The sequence below is a fragment of the Anser brachyrhynchus genome (genome assembly GCF_964034855.1).
Source record: "Anser brachyrhynchus genome assembly, chromosome: 4".
Taxonomy (NCBI): Eukaryota; Metazoa; Chordata; class Aves; order Anseriformes; family Anatidae; genus Anser; species Anser brachyrhynchus.
In genome coordinates, this window is record NC_137698.1 from 62,336,595 (window position 1) to 62,355,735 (window position 19,141).

Below are 19,141 nucleotides of genomic sequence, written 5' to 3' on the forward strand. Positions count from 1 at the left end.
TACTCAGAAAGAAGAGTGCTGTATAATTTAAAGAACATTCACTGAAACAGTACCAAGCACATTACTGTCTTTACCTTTCTAGGATCTATAAATTACCATTGTTAGGCTTATGTTTCCTTTCTTTTTCTCTCTCCCCCCCGCCCCCCCCTTTCTGTTTTTTTGTTTGTTTGTTTGTTTTGTTTTGTTTTTTTTTCACATACTTTTCTCTTTTCCTGGGTAGGACAGAAAAATGAAGGGGTGGGGGTGGAGTGGTGGGGGAATATATGGTATACCAGTTTTCCTGTTACTAGAGATCACGTACATTTTTCAATTAGTTTCATTTAACCTGTTAGAGATGGGACTAATTGAACCTCCCACCTAACTGTTCCACATGCCAACAAGGGGCTGTTGAGCTCACGTTTCCCTGTGACTTTGACTGGAAGGAATATGTGTTTTCCTTCTTTACTTTGAGCATGACAGTAATCATGTGAGAAGAATCACTCTAACAGGATTTCGTAACAAACAGTCACCTCGTAAGAAAAACTAATTTCAAGAGATTTCCCACCATTTATGGCCAAGAAACAGTGAGAAATGTTTACACGCTTCTAGCTAGCACCTGTGAGTCTAAATCTGAACCATGGCCTGAGTAAGAGCACTTCTTCCTTGTCCAGTTTCCATGCGTACAAGCAAATCTCATGGCTGTTTCATGGCACCAAGAAGATAATAAAGCAAAATACAGTGAAGTAATAAAAACTCCACTGAAGGTTAAAACAATCCATATTAGTTATGTTTGGCACTTCAGAACAGTTTCTAACATTATTATGGAAAATTGCTTTTGAATAAATAAGTAACAGTATGTGTTACAATATTGAAAAAGAATGAATACATCAATTATATTATATAGTATGTCTGAAAATACTGTTCGTCTTTAATATACTTTTAGATAAGGTGACCATTAATAATAAATTGTTTTTTAATTCTTCTTAAATAAATTTATTGTTTAAATTCATGTCATCTGCAATATGTGCAGTGACGTACAGTCAAAAAAATAGCATACATTGTTATTGTCAGAAAGCAAATTATCATGAATTAATGGATAGAGATATGTGGCTAAGAATCATAATTACAATCTGGCTTAATTCCACAAAAGTAGAGATAAATAAGAGGAAATTTGTTCCTAGGAAAGGTCTTTCATTCTCCAGGCTCATATTTCCAAGGTAGCTGTCACAGGATTTTCCTGATCTTTCTTGCCACGTACACTGATCTCCAGTCTGTCAGGTCTTAAGTACAGCCTTTCTCCTCTGTAAGCCTTGAGCTTTTTCTGTTTGACTTGCCTAATAGTCAGTATCAAGTGGGTGAAAGGTTTTGTTTTGTTTTAAAGAAGAAACAACAAAGAAGAGCAACCAACAGCATATGAAGGGCTATCTGAGTACTATTTGACCTAATTGGGTCCTCTTCATTTTCCAAGATGGTTATGGGAAATCAAGCTTAACTGCTGTTCAAAAGACTTCCAGCTTAGGTGTGATACAAAACCCACTAAGGGTGTTTATTCCTAAACAGTAGGTCAACATAGAAGTTATTTTTTTCTCTGGAAAAGTATGTTTGAGAGGAATGGCCCTATGGATATTGTAAAATTAAGCATTTGCCAGGAGAAATGACTGGATCGTTTTTCCATGTTTTGAAAGAAGTGGATGCAGAGACTCAGAGTGCAACAACACAACTGCAGTAAGGTTGGTTGGGCACAATCCAGCTACTGCGTCATTCACAGATACCCCATAATTTTTCTTCTCCACCAGGTAATAATAAAAATTCAATATCAATATTGTCAAACTTATGTAGACTGAGCGACTGAGCTGTCTGGCTCTGTCCAGACTGGCTTTTTTTGTCCCCCCCCCCCCCCCCCTTTCTTTTTTTTTCCTGATGCACAAATTAACTTCCAATATGTAAAATTAGGTCTATTAAATTAGGTGTACTAAGACATTTGTACAGGTTTCAGCAGTTAATAATCATTTGAACTAGATCATCCCTTGCTTTTTAACCTCCCCCTTCTATGCAATTAATGCCACAGTTACAAACAGGAGATGTGATCTCATCAGCAGAGAATTGTGAGAAACAATCTGTTGTGACATTTGTGCAACAAGCAGAGAAGCAGCTAAACTGTGAGGAGAGTATTGGCTCAAATAGCCATTGACTTTCTAGTAATATCAAAAGAGCACAGGAAAAAAAAATATCTGTTTTTCTTTCTTAACTTACTTTTTTTTTGGGGGGGTGGGGGAGGTGGAGAGGGGTGAAATACAAACTTCTTTGGGAAAAAAAAATGTGAATCATTCAAGATAATCCTTCATCAAGGAAAGTTTACAATTTGTAACACAAGTATGGCAAAACCAAATAGTAATTCTAAAGTAACTTAACTTATTTTGTCGTGCTGCAGCTAGAGAATTTCAGATGTACACTCAGCAGCTACTGTAGTTTATATATGGTATAAAAATTACATACATAAGCTCTAACCAATACAAACAGAAGTAATCAACCAGCCTAAACACAGCTGAGTTTCAGAAAAATGAACATGTAGAGCCCGTTGCACATCAACTACCTAAAAAACATAAAGCAGCCAAAAGCAGTTGTTTTTCTTAGTGTATATAAAGATAAGAATTATAGTCTTCTCCCAGATTTCTACAATTTTCTTGAAGCTCACAATTGCTCCGACATATAATGTGCCTCATTATAAGCAAAACACACCCATTAAACTGAGAGATGTTGCCATTCTCCAGTTCTAGTACTACCTTTAACTATCTAAATTTAAGCTGATTTTTTTTTTTCAACAGTTGTCAAAGGAATCATTGTCTGCTTCATATTCAAAGAGATCTGGTAGAGTATTTAAAAAGCACAATATCTAATACTATATACCTTGCAATAAAGCATTAACCATATTTTTCCAGATCCTGTATACATCACAGCTAAATATTTGGACAGTTTCAAGAGTGAGATAAGATTTAGGTCTTCTCATGAAAAAAAAAAAAAAACAAAAAAAAAACCTGGAACTACCAATACTCTCAATAGGGAATGGTTTTAATCACTTAGGATCATAGAATATCCCGAGAGGGAAGGGACTGACATGGATCATCAAGTCCAACTCACAGTTCTGCAGAGGACCAACCAAAAGGATACAGAAGGCCCCCCTGGCTGCCAGGGCACACTGTTGACTCATATTCAACGTTACATCAACCAGAATTTAAGCACTTGCTCTTGTTAAATTTCATATGGCTGGTGATTGTCCAGCCTTCCAGTTTGTGAAGGTATCTCTGCAAGGCTTCTCCACCCTCGAGGGAGTCAACAGTGCCTCCTAATTTAGTATGGTCTGCAAACTTAGTATGCATTTGAGTCCTTCATCCAGACCATTTATAAAACCTTTGAAGGGAGCTGGGCCTAAAATGTAGTTATGTAAATTACACAGATGCCAAAAGCTAATAGATGAATGAGGAAAATGAGGTTAATGACTTAACATTATGTCCCAGGTACCTTCTGGTCTAAAGATCAGCATCTGCTTTTTCCAAAGGACATCGTGCAGTCCTGATCTTCCAATTGACCAATGCAAGCAACCTGCTAGAATATGTTCTCATTTCTGAATCACTGCCTTGTGTTCTTTCCCTTGAAACCAGGACCCCAGCATACACAGACCATGCTTGAGTCTTTTGCTAACTCAATCATGATAAAAACAGGGGCTTTTGTGTCCATGGTGCTCACACTTCCATTGCCTCTGTTGATCTGTCTGTAAACAGGTGTGCTCCTATGAGGTTTCAATGTCTGGATCTCACCCTTAATGAAAAAGCTTTTTCCTTTAAAACACACTATTAAGAAGGGGGGGGGGGGGGGGGGGGGGGGGGAAGTAGGGGAGAGAAGGAGGCGGGTAGGGGAAGACAAGTTCTTTTGCATCCCCAAGGTAAGGGAGCTCACATCATTCAAGTTCTTTTCCTGCCTGAGATGACCAGCTTCTCACTACAGTGTACTGTACTTAACAGGTAATTGCTGCCACTGTTTATACTGTGCAAAAAAAAGTCCAGAAGTCATTGGTTTACATGTAGGCAATAATTACCACCCAATTTTATAGCGTGCTATTTACAGAACCACATGAAATTTTTAGCCTCGAGCTTTGGAAACTATTCCTAGAAAATCTACTGCATTTTACATTAAGCATTCATTGCATAAAAGTCATGAATGCATCTGATAACCATGACGGGATGCAGATTCTTCCTTCCTTTTATGAAGGCTCTAACTTGAGAGAAGGGTTCCAGGTTTGTACCCTTACTGTCAAAACAGAGGTGTTAATGCACATGCATGTAAAGAAAACCTTGTGGTTGAACCTGCAGCTCTGTAAAGAAAAAAACTACAGAATCCAGGGGACCTGGGCAATCCCAACATTAGGTGACAGCAGAGCAGACTTCCAGAAAAACAAGTTTGGTCTTCAGCATCTAACAGTTGCCTGCATATCTTTCTGGATTTGTTCCATACGTTTGTAAAGGAAACGGAAACTCATATAGTCTTGACTGGAGTTTTTATTTGAAGAAAAATCCTGGGAGGCACCTCAAGTTCTTAAGTAAGTTCTAACCTTTTCCTATGTAAGCAAAAGTGACTCATTCTTAAACGTGTTTCTGTACATTTGCTGTGTGAATCTCCTACTGCAGAGTATTAAAGTCAACAAAAGGTTAATAAAAAATAAGGTTTCCAGGCTTTTTTTCATGCTCTTCAGCACCCACCTGATTTATTTTATTACTGAAGCTGATGGTTTTCAATAGCACTTACAGCAGCCGTGGCAGCAGAGTTTAACTCTCACTTCTTATTGAAATAACCCAAATTAAGAGCAAAGTAACGTCTGTTACTTATATTTTCTTTCAAAAATAAAAAAGTGAAAGTTAAAAGCTGACAGGGTCATGGGTAAGTGTTATTGAAAGTCACAGCCAGCAAGCAGTTTGCAGTTGGGAGAAAAAAAAAAAAAAAAAGTTCTTGCCCTTTCTTTTCTATAGTCAGTCATGCCTTTGCTATTCAGCGTTCCTTCTTTTCTTCTCATGCCCTTTAACCAGCACTGATGGCCTGTCTTGAAATAAAGTTTGCTTCTCTTATTTTTAGAAGAAAGGTACCACAATCCAACGTGTGATCTTAGACCAAAGAGTTCTGCAATCTGGATGCTAAGCCTCATATTTCTACTGAATTGGAGTGCCACTCATTTTTTTAATTTCTCTTTAAGTTCCTAGTTTTAGAACCTGAAATAATGGGTAACAGTTCTATGGTAAAGTTCTTTGGGAACTACAAAGAGAAAGGGTTAAATATTATTTCTTCAGGGAATATACTAGCATAGTTCATAAGGAAGGAGAAGACAAGCTGTGTGGAACATTTGGGAGTTCAGAGATCACTAAAAAATTGTAACTTCCTTCATAATAAGGAAAATCTGCCAAACATAAAGCATGAAAGAAAAGCTCTGAGGAAGATGCCCTCTCTCTCTCTCTTACTCTTAGTGGTTTGGGAATGATAACACACCTAGACATCACATGATATATATCTGTTAAGTGCTGATGGTTGTTTTCACAGATGAAATAAATAAATTGGAATCTTCATAAAAGGGGGGGGGGGGGGGGAGGGGAGAGAGAGGAGATCCAAATACAAAGAAAACAATATGAATATTTTCTTTTTACTAAATCTGGATGTTTTAGTGAAACACTGTGCTAATGATGTACTGTGACAGTAAGTAAATTTTTGACTACCACTTTTTTTTTTTTATCCAATCTTTATTTTTTGCTAATTTCCAAAGGTCATCGGTGAAAAATCTATAAACTGAATATTGTTCAAGATCCTAAATTTTAGACCTGCACACAACTTTGACAAACCAATACTGCATTGGTAAATGTCAGTTCACCAGGTCCAATGTTTTATATGGAAATACATACTTCAGGGAAAAAAAAAAGAAAAAAGAAAAACAACTTGCCTGGGAAAAAATTTAGGTTTCTAATGAAATGTATGTTCAAAATGGAAAGTAACCTCCAAATAGTCATCTGATAACAATGAAACCTAAACAGTCAGGTAAGACACTTTGTGAGATAAAAGAAACCAAGTTTCAGAGAAATGGATGTTGAACATGGCTTTCCCTCATTCTAGGTGACTAGCTTGGCCAAATAGCAATATGGTAAAAGCTACTCTATTCTTATATTTTGTATTCTTATATCTGGTTTCAGTGAAGAAACTTGTTTTAACTTGTTTTGTTGTTAAAAGAGCTTGTTTTCATTGTACAGTGGAACAGGACATTACTTTTTTTCTGATAACCAAAAAATCGCTTCCCACCTTTCTTCCCCAAGTTTACACCTTGCTAACTATATCATTGTAGTTTCTCTTTCTTCATTTATTTTTTCTCAGACTGAACCTGACAATATTGGAATATGCAAAATCCTTCCTACTGGCACAACATGAAAATGGAATATTGATATTTTATTCACAATTATTTTTAGGTTTTCAGTGACATGTTTAGCAACCTTCTCTTTGATAGTAAAGTACAGTTCTTTTAAAAAGAACTGTGTTGTTTCCTTCACAACTTTCTGCTTAACAAGGTTGCAAAGCATAATGTTACAGTTTGTTACCCTCTCGACAGATAGAACTGCCAAAAAAGCATTCTCTCTTTTATAAGATTCTTTGGAGTGTCAGTTTTTATCCTCAGCTGTTCTTCTCCATTTACATCACAAAGTGAAATGATATGTACAGAAGAGAAATTATTATTCACATTACAATGTAATTAATGTTGAATTAACAAGTAATTTTATTAGCAATCCTTGAATAAACATGTTTGTTGTGCCCTGGTGGAAATGCTCCAGAATTGATTAAAGCAAGCCTGTTGCTAAGGATTAAGTTGGTGATTTATTGACAAGAAGAATGTCACCTTTATCTACAGGCAGGGATGTTTGTCTCAGTTGTAGATTTCCTGGTGTATTTCATCTCTCTTTCCCCCATTAACTTTCTGCCCATTTACCTCATTTTCAGACCATAAATAAATAAATAAATAAATAATCTTATAATTGGGGGGGTTGTTTGGGGTAACAGTAGGACTGAGAACTGCATTTACCTGTAGGGTCACACATTCTCCTGGCTGATGGAAGCAATGATTAAAATAAGAACAAAAAGCAACATAACAGAAAACAGTTGACGTCATCTTGTTTTATTCAGCTAATGCACATTCCTTCATTTTATATAGCTGTGGTGGACCATTGCTCCTGAAAGATGCACTTTAATACTGTGTTGGTACATCACTTAATACACAGCAGAGATGATTCATCAAAATGCAAATCAGACAGGAAGAAGTCTGTAATAACAGCATAGAGAAAAGTGATCATAAGCTCCTTTGAATCACAGCCCTTTGTATCTTACATTTGGTATTTCTTACAATAATCAGTTTGAATGCATTTTGCACTGGACAACCTGATTTCCCATAGGCTGTGTTTCAAGGCAATATCCAAAATAACCTGAAGAAAAAGAAAACAGACATGAAGGTCATTTTAAGCAGAGCAGGGAAAAACTTGCAAAAATCTGCCAGCTGAGCAAGTTGACGTCCCTACATCTCATAAAATTAAGATTCCTCAGTTGATGAGGATAGTTTACTTAAACTTTAAAATTTTCATATGGTGATGTATGCACAAATTGTTGCACATGAAAACCTATTTTTACATTCTTTCCTTATTCACAATAAACTAATAAATGAAACTTGCTACAGTCAAAACAGTGAAAATATATATGGACAGAATTTAAAAGCATCCTTTTCCAACCCATTTTTCAGCCACAGATTTACTTAAAAAGCAGATTTCGTGCTTACTTAAAGAAAACCCCAATATAGAAATGACCAAAAAGTCTAGCTAAAAATCTTAAATGCTATCTTCTGCATCAATTTCTAATTATCAGCATAATTCTGGAACAGACAAAAAATATAAATAGTTATGGACCTCTCATATTAGTCAACATGAATGTTACTGATGCTCTTCTTCAAACAGAAACAGGGCCAGATCTGTTATTTGAGGCAATGACCCACTTGCACCACCTGGATCTATGTAGCAGGAATAAACAGATTCTGTTCTCCACAGTGTAACACCTTAAAAATTAGATTCTTATTTCAGCTATGTATGTGGGACCAAGCAATGCCATTGATTTCATATATCTTTCCTCAGAAAAATCCTGTCCCCACTGTGCAGTGTAGTCTGTCATTAAACTTACATTTCTAAGTGCTTTTTCAGTTCACTTTATTTGAAATATTTGATGAACAAATTCTAACATATCTGATTTCTGAAATCCAGAGATATTTCAGACACCAGACAGCATCTAGAAGTAATATGAACCCTGAGGCCTGCAATCAGGAGCTGCTCATGAGCATAACACATGAGTAGTGATAAAATATGACAACAGGGAAGAAGGACTCTAAATGGCTTCACACTTCCCCTCTTTACTATCATGCTTTGGAAGCAAGACTACAACGGTTTTTTCCTCAGAGAATGTTTAAAGCGCTCAGTCAGGAAAATCAGATGGACAAGCAGACTCTCACTCCAGGGAGCTGTAACATTGAATTACTTCTGAAATCTTTTGACAGATAGAGAAATGTAGGCTTGTACTAGGTTTTCGACCACTGAGTCCCCTACATGGTTCATTTCTGCGATGAAGGCTGTGAAGCGTTTGACCGTTGCTGCTTGTAAATCCAAACTGTGCAGCAATGGCAATAGTCACCCCCATGGATGATCAAAATTAATTGTCCCTTTTCCAAAACACCATTTGCAGTAACTCAGCTTTCAAATGATGTATCCAGGACTTTAACTATCCTCAAGATGGGCTGTATTTGATCTAGTCTAGTCAATACATGTCAGGTTTTGTGAGTTTTTTTGAGGGATATTTATTCAAAACAGAGGAAAAGGAAAAGGAAAAGGAAAAGGAAAAGGAAAAGGAAAAGGAAAAGGAAAAGGAAAAGGAAAAGGAAAAGGAAAAGGAAAAGGAAAAGGAAAAGGAAAAGGAAAAGGAAAAGGAAAAGGAAAAGGAAAAGGAAAAGGAAAAGGAAAAGGAAAAGGAAAAGGAAAAGGAAAAGGAAAAGGAAAAGGAAAAGGAAAAGGAAAAGGAAAAGGAAAAGGAAAAGGAAAAGGAAAAGGAAAAAAAATCTTCTGATTGTTTTATAAATCTCCAAACAAGATTCCAAATTCTATAATTTTTACTTCTGATCTATGACTTAAAAGAAATGTCAACAATTATGATATTTAAAAATTAATAATATTAAAAGCCCTAGTCACACATTCTCATGGGCCTTCTACAGCAACTGTACAGTGCTTTCTCTATTCTTGTTTACATAATAAGGAATTTTTTTCTTCCTGAAAATCAGAACTGAGTTTTCATTTGCTTAAACTGTTTGGAAATTGATGGTTTGTACTTTATAGAAGCTGAAGGGGAAAGAGTTACACCTCAAGAAAGTAACTTTAAAATACTGTAAAAGCTATAGAAATTCAGGTCTGTCTAATAGCTAGCAACTGAATAGCAAGTTATATTACAACTTGCTTACTCCCTTGGATTTCTGGGCACTTTCATTCATTTCCCTCACAGTTTTTGCCTACACTGCAACAACAACAACAACAACAAAAATTATACAGTATGTCAGGGGTACTTTATTCTACAGTTCTCTGCATTGGACTGACAGTCCTGGTACTGAAGATGACTTCTGCTAGGCACACCAAAGCCTTATCCACATCCTGCCATCAGTAAATCTTACATGTATAGGACTGATCAAGCAGCAGCCACAGGCAAATAAAGAAGAGTAGTTTGATGTGGGAAGAGAATGGCAGAGTGGTCAGAAGTGTAGGGTCATCCCATTTTCTGGTCAGATACAAAATACTTAAATTGACTTTTTAATTAATAAATGTAAGAATGCAAGTACATGCTTGTATTTCTCACCTACTCTATGAACTGTGATTCTATTTTCATTACCTTTAAAACTGCTGATAAACTCAAGGCTCAAAACAAAAGGTTTGGAATTGTGAAACAGAAGGCAACATGGTCATGATTGTAATGTACATAATGCACAAATTCCTTGTTTTCTAAGTTAGCTACTTAAAATATTTGAGTTCTTTCTGAAGGGTCGTGACAGAAAACAGAACAGAAAAGATAAGATACTGGAAGCATTTAGTCAGGTGGACAAGCAGGAGTCAGCACCATTGTTGTCCTTAAGGTTATATGCCTTAAAGGAACATTCCACATATTCTAATTTATAATTGGAGCGAAACATATTGGAAAACTGAGAACTCTTTGACTACAAAAGCTGGTGCTCTGCAAAGCATAGGTTTGCCGTAGCACTAAAATAGGCACTAAAATATTTCATTACTTTCTAACTTTCCACAGAATAAGCTATATTTGATTTCTTTCTCTATAGTTACATGTGCATATGCTTGAAACATATTTTCCATGCATCTCCTGAAAAAAAAAAAAAAAAAAAAAAGGCATTTTATAGAGTAAGGGATTTAAATTTGAACATACAACTACACTCAAAAAGGTTTGCAATTGCAAGTTTTTCTGATTGCAAGTCCCTTCATATGTTTTCTGACAACACAGTATTTTGAAATAAAAATATTCTTTGCCTTTTTATGGATTTCTAAAAAAAAATGTATGTCAGACACACACTTCAGCAAAGGTGACCAAATATGGTACAATTACTATGCTAATACTCTACAGTTTTACTCTGCTAATTAAAACTGAAATAATTGAATAATTAAATTAAGGTCTCAATTAAAATTGAATCAATATACCAATAGTTTCAATGATTAAATCACCAAATTAATACAGGAAGTAATCAGATCAAATTAACAGATTGATAGCACAATGAATTATTATATATTGGTCTTTTCTGGGGAGATTTTAAGGAAAACGTGCCTCTACAGTGAGTATCAGATTGCGCCTTTTTTTTTCTTTTTTTCTTTTTTCTTTTCTTTTTTTTAAAAAAAAATATATATTTGAGGGGGTGATTTACAGGGATTTTTGCCCCAAAAAAATGACCTCGACCTCTTAGCGGAGGTAATAACTATAAGAAAAACAGTCATCAATAACACTCTCTTATAAGATATCTAATGATGAAATGATCACATTTTTTCCATACTCGCATTCTTAAGGATGATTACTTCAGTGCTTTCAGGACTTTGAAAATATCTTGGGTTTTTTAATATCGATGGAGAGACAGTATGAGCTCGTAACTCATTCTAATGTCTGTTGACAAAACACAAGCTGCTTTTGCATTTATCAGAATTCTACTCATAATTAAGCAATTGTCCCAGCTGTATTCAAATTTATGCTTAAATTCTTCACATGATTAAGTACCTCAGTTCTTCAAATGTTGTATTTTTTGTCAATTCTAGGCAAATATTCCCAGGAGTCACAGTTTGTGGTAAAAAACAGTTGTTTAGTTTTCTAATTCAGAGGCATTGTTTATTCCAAAGCACTTCCTCTTCAAGTAGTTATTTTCTTCAGTTAAATCATGAGATGAGAAGCCCTGCTGCTCTCACTGCCTGAAGGTCAAAGGGTTGTGTGGGAGAGAATTTACTATGGAAGAAACAATCCAGCTTTACCTGGGTGACAGCAATTATGCAGAATAACAAAAGAAGAAGTTAAGTTACAAGATGAGAACTCTAATACATTCTCCCCAGGGTCTGCCACTCACTCAGCCATGAGAAAAACAATGACAGACTTCATTTTAGCTGTTACATCTCTATAATGCTGAAATAGGGAAGTCTATCATACAAACAGAATACTTTGTTGTTTTACTTCCCGGGTGTCTGCTCTTCAGGTTGCCTCCTCTTAGGTTGTCATTCCTTGGAAGAAAACAAAGAACAGAAGTAGCCCAATGAATTTTTAATTTAACCATCCACATGAATATATAGAGGTCATAACTTTCTCCAAAAGACCAAACCTGGGCATGCCTTTAACCTATAGCAAACAAGAAATGTGGGAAAATGTATGGAATGATATTCACAGTATAATAATATCTAAATGAAGAAAAAGAAATGTCACTGGGGAGAGGATTGTGGAGGGCATGGACTTTCCAAGCCCCACAATAGGTGTGGTGTAGCAAGGGGGACAACAGCACGTTGTCTTGATTTGGGTTGGTGCTTCAGGAAGAAATGCTTCAGGAAGAGGTACTCACCCACGTACATTCCCTACAGTCATTTCCAGTATATCCTGAATGTAACTGAAAAGTAAACTGCAAATGAAAAATAAAAACACCTTTACCTCTTTTGTGTTATGTATTAAAGATATCCAAAGGTAGAATTTATTTTCTTAGTTCACTGTTTCATTATTTTTTTCTCACACTCAGGCATTTTTGCCCACTTAAAATGTAGGTAATTTTTGCTTCTTACCCAGTCACTCCTGCCTGCCACCAAGAGTGTATTTTAAACGCTCTAGAAATATTAGTTAACATTGCATGTAAGAATATTAACAATTATTGTCGTTATTTCCAAGCCTGAAAAAATGAGACTCGGAAAGATCAAGACACTGACCACAAAATACATCAGTTTCATGAAATAAATTTCAGTGGCCCATGAAAGAAACTGAATCTTTCTGTTGCCAAATCTTTTCTCTAAACAGGAAGGCCCAATCATTCTCTGAAGATCACATTACACAATTATTCAGACAATTACTTTATCCCTTTATTAACAATTATTGACTGAAGTGAAGACTAAAGGCATCGGGAATCTAAGATAAAGAAATTTCAGACATTTATGTGACAGTTCTTTATCAATTCAATGATTAAGATAATTGTTGCAACTGTCAAATAAATAAGAACATTCAAATATGGATATAAACTCCCTATTTACAGCATATATTTAGATGGTTAATCATCTTATAGAACTCTTCTATAAAACACACCACTGTCAAAAACATTTTCTCTTAGTAAGAGGTTCAAGAATACAACATAGTGGATAATGTTAATACTTAAAAATAATTTAGAGTACCTTTCTTTATAAAAAGCATTTTCTGTACACATTGCTATGTATAGAAATATGAACATTAGTATTTTAGAAGCAGAAGAATCACAATGGGCTAATACTCTGGTACTGAACAATCTATTTTAGTTTCATTGTTTTTATTGTTTGTTTGTTTTTTGCCATTGTTAAGTTGTATGCATAAATATTTATATTTATGGATTAAAAGGGAGTGTACTACAAATCCCATCCTTTGTTCCAAATTTTTATTTACATTTTTTGAATCTTCTCCTAATGAATGTTCTTAAAATTCAGGTTTGACCTATTAATTGTGAAACTGGAAAGCTTGTTTTTGTTTGTTTGTTTGTTTCTTTGTTTGTTTTTCCTAAGGGACATTTGCTCTGTCTAATAAACCAAAGTCAAAGGCAGCCCAGTGGCTTAAATGTAGCATAAATGTGTGATCTCATTTGAGTCTGATCAAAAGACAATGGTTCAGTTGGTTTCCTTCAGGCTTAGCAGGAAGATCTTGGAAAAGCACATACTTTCTGTAATGATAATGTATGAAGAAAACCTCTTCTATAACATTCTATGTCTCACTTAAATTTCTATCATTCTATCACTCAGTTAAATTTTACTTCCTTATTTTTGTAACATCATGTACATTTTACAAAGCTAAAAAATACTTTTAGTTCATTATTCATATTTTTCCTGGTTCCAGCACTTATTTCAGCAAATGGAATAGTGTATTTTATGTGGAGGTGCTTGTTTTATTTGTTTTCCCTCTCTCTTTTTGTCCTTAGGTGGTTAAATGTGGAGACTGAAAACTTTTTATGCTCTCATTCTCAACTAGAAACTTTTCCTAATGACATTTGCACCTGCGTCATGAGCCATTAGAGATGTCCTGACCACAAACATCAGTAATCTGCAAGACAAGCAGAAAACACCTGAAGTAAAGCTATATTCTTAGCTTTCATTAAAAACTTATGCTTAGACCTTCCAGTGAGTGCTTCAAAGGAAGTGAAAAAATGTGTTCTTTCTGTTTTACAATGCATGTTGCATTTAAGAAACTCATTTATGCATGTGAAGTATGTATATACTTCATTGTATATGAATACTACATTGTATTCATATATTAAAGCTTGCTAGACACAAAATGCTCTGGAGCATTGGTGCCAGCACCTGGCAGAAGCACTGTAAAATTCATCTCCTGACATCAAGTTGCACGCTCAAGTCCAAACTTGCCGATGGAGCAAGATACAATTAAGAGTAAAAAAATCCTGCTAGCATGGCATCTTAGTAGCTGCTAACACTGGAAATCATTAAAAGGGACTTGTCGCTACATAGTTAATTTGGTGTCTTCAGGAGTGGGATAAATAAGCTGGATATCAAATCATGTCATTAAGATCTTAAGTTACCTGTGAGGTACCTTAACCATGTGCACAGTAGAAACGTGCTTTCTGGAACCCCTATTGTCCTGGTAAACACAAAAATGCAACAAAGTTATTGGGCTTTTCCGATCACAGCTACACTGCATTACTAATCTTTATCCCATTCTACCCTCTGAGAAGTTTAAAGAAATGGGTAATTTCTTCAGCAGATATAAACTGATATTTACCTTTGATTTTATGAACTTGGAGCAAACCATTGGAACTAAACAGACATAAACCAATGGTCTGGTGTATGCCTTATTTTTTAAGTCATCTTACCACAGAAACAGCCTCCCCTGCTGAAAAACACTTTCAGAAAAAAAAAAAAAAAAAATTCTTCAAAGATACTCTGTTCTGCTGTGTAAAATGTATGAATGTTATAGCTCAGAAACAATCTCTCGAGATTTCCCATGTCTGGGAGAAAACCTTTTCCTGTGGAAAAAGGATTTCCACGGAGCAAATTTGATATCATGAACTGTAAAGATCCAGCATAGGACACCTTACCCTCTATTTTCCCTAAACATTTGATAGTGCAGAAGAGAGATTTCTCCAAGGGACAAATAGTAACACCTGAACTGAATTGTTGTTTTAAATCATCCTTTGGAGAACACACAAGCACACAAATATTATTTTTGCCTGTGATTTTCCCTTCTCCACTTAAAGCATTTGAAATCTAGGGGCATACTCTCTTAATTAATAAACCTGAGTTAGGTGTCTAAAGAGCAAGGTAGTCAGGATATCCTATATTGTTTCTACATCAATTTTGGAAGATCCCAAAATTTTGCACACTAGTTAGGGTTTAAAAATATTAGGTAAATAATTTCAAGCCTTTTTTTTTGCCCTTTTTTTTTTTTTGAACTTTTTAAGGATTTTGTGTTCGTAATTGAGTGAGAAAGAGGTTAGAAGTCAAAAGCTGTGACCTGGAAAATGAGGGGGAGAATATTTTAATCTGTAGGCAATAGCAAAAATTGTGTGATTTTTTCTAAGATAGCATTCTAAACTACCCTTTTCCTTGAAGACACATTTATATAATTATTATGTTTGCAATAAAGCTATGCACAGCAAACATTTTCAATGATATATTGAATAGAAGAAAATTATCTACGCAAGGATATTTGCTTTCCTTGAAACAGCTAAGACTGTGTAAATATTTAACTATAATTATGCTAAAGCACTATTCTTTTATGCCACAGTCACTCACAAAATACAATCCTATAAATGCCTTTCCTGAGATTTGTTACATTCTGGCTTTTGGTCTTATGGGAACAAATCTCTCTCACTGCTATTGATCTGTTCTTTAAATTATTCTCCCATGAGGCTTTCAGCTAAGAGCATCTTTTCCTTGAACCTTTTTGTATTTTTAATTGGCTTATGTTTGTTTAAACAAAATCACACCAGTGCCTTAGGCTGCAGCCGTTGACTCATTGCGTTCAAAACCAGACACAGTGTACTCCAGCAGCCTTCACTTCTGTCCTCTACTGGACTCATCTCTTTGGGGATGAAATCTGTCACAGGGAAAAAAAAAAAAAAGGCATACAAAATTGCCTTTGGACTGGGTTGCTAGGGACATAGCTGGGATTTGCATAATGCTGTTAGAGTCCTAAAGATGAAAGGAAGAGTAGATTGTGCCGTTTATCTGCAAGTTCTGACTAGCGGGTGGTGAGGAGACATGGCCCCAGGAGGAGTGCTGGAGAGACAGTGCCTCAGGCAGGCCCAGTCATCCCTTCCCACACTGTCCCCCAGGTGTGGGGAGAGGCCCTGAGTATTTTGCTCTTGTCTCTCTGATGGCACTGGGAGCTTTCTGCTGGTCCCACTTCCCCGGTGAAGTGGGGCTGTCAGTGCTGTGGACTCAGCTTTCCCTGAACCTCATTCATCAGTGAATACAGGGATGAATGGTTTCCAAGCTCCCCACACTGAAGGGAGCCCAAGAACTGCTATTGTGTTCTGCCCTTGCGCCACTGTACAAAGAGGAAAAGGTCCTTATTTCCCCTCTACCCCTCCTTGGCTGAGCGAAGAGGGTTCAGAGCCAGAACCCAAGGTAGACAGTATGGGTGGTGAAAGCAACAGATAAAAGCATTTCTTGTCATTCCATTTTTTCTCATGCACTTTGATCCCAGATTATTTTTGAATAGTGTGAAATGATGCATATTCAAGGATTTTTAACTTATCCTATTCTTTTAACTATTTCCAGTCAATTACCAGCTGCTAAAGCACTTTTCTTCTTTCATGGTATAAATGGAAGAGGAAGGAAATAAAGTTCTGTTCATATTTTGTTTCAGTTTATTTCAGTATGAAACCAAGTCTTTGCAGGCTATATGGGCATTCTAACCACACAGTCAGGTTTGGGTTGCGTAGCCTACCTCCATGCAATGCAGCCTAACACAGCAATTCCTTCATGTTACTCAGTCTCTGGAAGGAATAAGTCCCTAAAACCCCTTGCTCCTGAGTGTTAGGCTCTAGCACAGATGCTCGCACTCTGGCTTCTGATCCAAGCCACACCATGCAGTATTGATACTTCATAGTGAGGAAGGTATGGTACTGTAATTTCTAACCTCAGCATCATAACGTCATCAGCCACTAAATGAGTGGTGAATACAGCAAATGTGAAACTGCTTTTCACTAAAGTCTGTAGTACTAGAAGTGAACAGTGCTCAGTTTAACAGATTGACTTAGGTAGAGGAAAGTACTTTCCTGTGCAGCCAGAGGTGAACATACAGAAGTTCCTTCCACTGCAGATTGTGGAAGGAGTTCAAATCATCATGTCCAAATCAAATCAGCAAAGAAGGGAGACACTAAAGCAAACAGCAAGTATTCTCTATGTTCCTTAAAAGCCAGCAATGGGTGCTGGAAAAGGAGGGGAAGAGTGACCCACAGAGAGCAGCCAGACTCATGCTCTCCCCAGCTAGAGTTGCCTGCTGCTATGGATAGATACAGAGCACTGAGATAGATGGATCTCTGCTCTAAGCCAGAAGGATATTTTAAACACTCTTGTACCCATAGGTATTGCCTACAAGCAGCAAATAGTATTAATATTTCCATTGTAATCATACCTAAGATATCCATGTATGGTCAGCTGGAGTTACACCTTACACAAGTGTGAAATCCAGACAACTCAGAGGAAATATTAAAACTCTGGAATGTTTGCAGATCAGCTGGGATTGCAAGAGGGAATGCCTGTAGAGAAGAAAAGGAGGGATGGCAAAAGTACTTTTCACAAATTACTCAAATCACAAATGGTGATACAAATTCACCAACAAAATTGAAATTAATTGGAACAGACTTTTAAATATGAGGGAAAAACAACTGGAATTGCTTTGATAAGCTGTTTTGCAAATAATGAAATTTTGAATTAAATCACACTAATCAACAGTATTCTTGGAGAATTATATTCATAGACACTACATGTTTTTCATAAGCTCAGTTGACATGAAATATAGGTAGTTTTGCATTTCCCATTATTCACTCCAGATTCAAAAGCAGGATAAAGAGATCACTAATACTTTCCAATTAACTATACAAGCAGTATAATTTTTTTTTGCCAAAGTGCTAGACATAAAAATAAGTCTGACACAGAACCCTGCTCATTATTATCTTGATCTCAGAATCTTCTTTTGCTATCCATCTTCAGATGTCATGCTCTAAACAAAATTATTCCAAGCTTTTGTGCTGACAATAAGGTTGATAAAAGCATTCAGTTAGTGTCAGGTGTCAAAACTCAAAAGTTTAATTGAAAGATTTAATTGAATGGAACAGATTTAATTGAACTTTGCCTCTTAAATTACAGACTTGTACTCTGTTTTCCTAGTGCTACTGGTAGTAACTTCCAAGATGCAAAAATCACACACGATATTTGAAAGAAGGAGTCATGAGGTGACCATTACATAGTTTAATTTACAAAGGAAGTGATGAATATGGCTACATTCAATATAAAGTCTGAATTCAGCTACTTCTGAAACAAGGTCTTTCTACTTTATTGCGCTGTTTTCATTATTTTTCAGTCACTGAACTCTCTAAAATAGATTACTAATTAAAATGTGATTTCTTCCTTTAAAGAGAAGTAACAAGCCTGGTGATACAAAGGTTAAAAATATTACTACTGCAAAAGATGATGGAAGATATATAGTGATGTCATCTTGAGACGTGTACAGATGGCACTGAAAAAAAAAAAAAACTATAGCTCTGAAAAAATTGGACCATTATTATTGCTTCAGTCATGTTTTCTTATTCACTAGTAAAATGGTTTCTAATACACCTATGAACAAACAAAATTCAATTCCCAAGGATACCATTTACATACGGTAACAATTTTATATACAGAGAAGTACTTTACAGAAGTGTGGACTCTGAAGGACTCTGAAAGTGTTTTAGATAGGCTTAAAAAACAGTACTGCTTATCACTTGATGACTATGGAGCTGGATGCCAACACTTACAGTGACAAGCAGCTGCCCAGGGATATGGATGCCTCCCAGTCAAGTGACACAGAGGACATACCACAACAAGCAGAAATAATGCAAAAGAAAGAAAAAGAATAATACCCTCTGGTAAATCTGTCACTGGCGATTGACATGGCCCATGCGTGTTAGTCTCCTCTATCCAATTTTATTTCCTTCTCCAATTTCCATTCTTATGTATACTGATGTTTACCCTTGGAATTTTGCTCTGTCAAATCAATGGGAGTAGATGTAGGAGGGCGTATCAATGTGATGAGAATGTGCTTTAGCATTTCTGGTGGACCTAAAAAGCAAAGGGCTGATATCATAGGTGAT

General features: G+C 36.0%; 1 long non-coding RNA gene across 13 annotated transcripts in view; it reads right to left on the bottom strand.

Moving 5' to 3' along the window:
• Window positions 1-5,606: 5,606 nt before the first annotated feature.
• Window positions 5,607-19,141, bottom strand: part of LOC308194099 — a 137,630-nt gene continuing 124,095 nt past the window's right edge. For 9 of the 13 annotated variants that reach the window (XR_013950257.1, XR_013950258.1, XR_013950259.1 and 6 more), the window contains 2 exons: window positions 17,425-17,548; window positions 5,607-15,879 (listed from right to left, as the gene is read on the bottom strand). This is a non-coding gene — a long non-coding RNA (uncharacterized lncRNA). The remainder of the gene's footprint in view (window positions 15,880-17,424; window positions 17,549-19,141) is intronic. The other 4 variants (XR_013950263.1, XR_013950264.1, XR_013950265.1 and 1 more) reach the window with 4 other exon arrangements.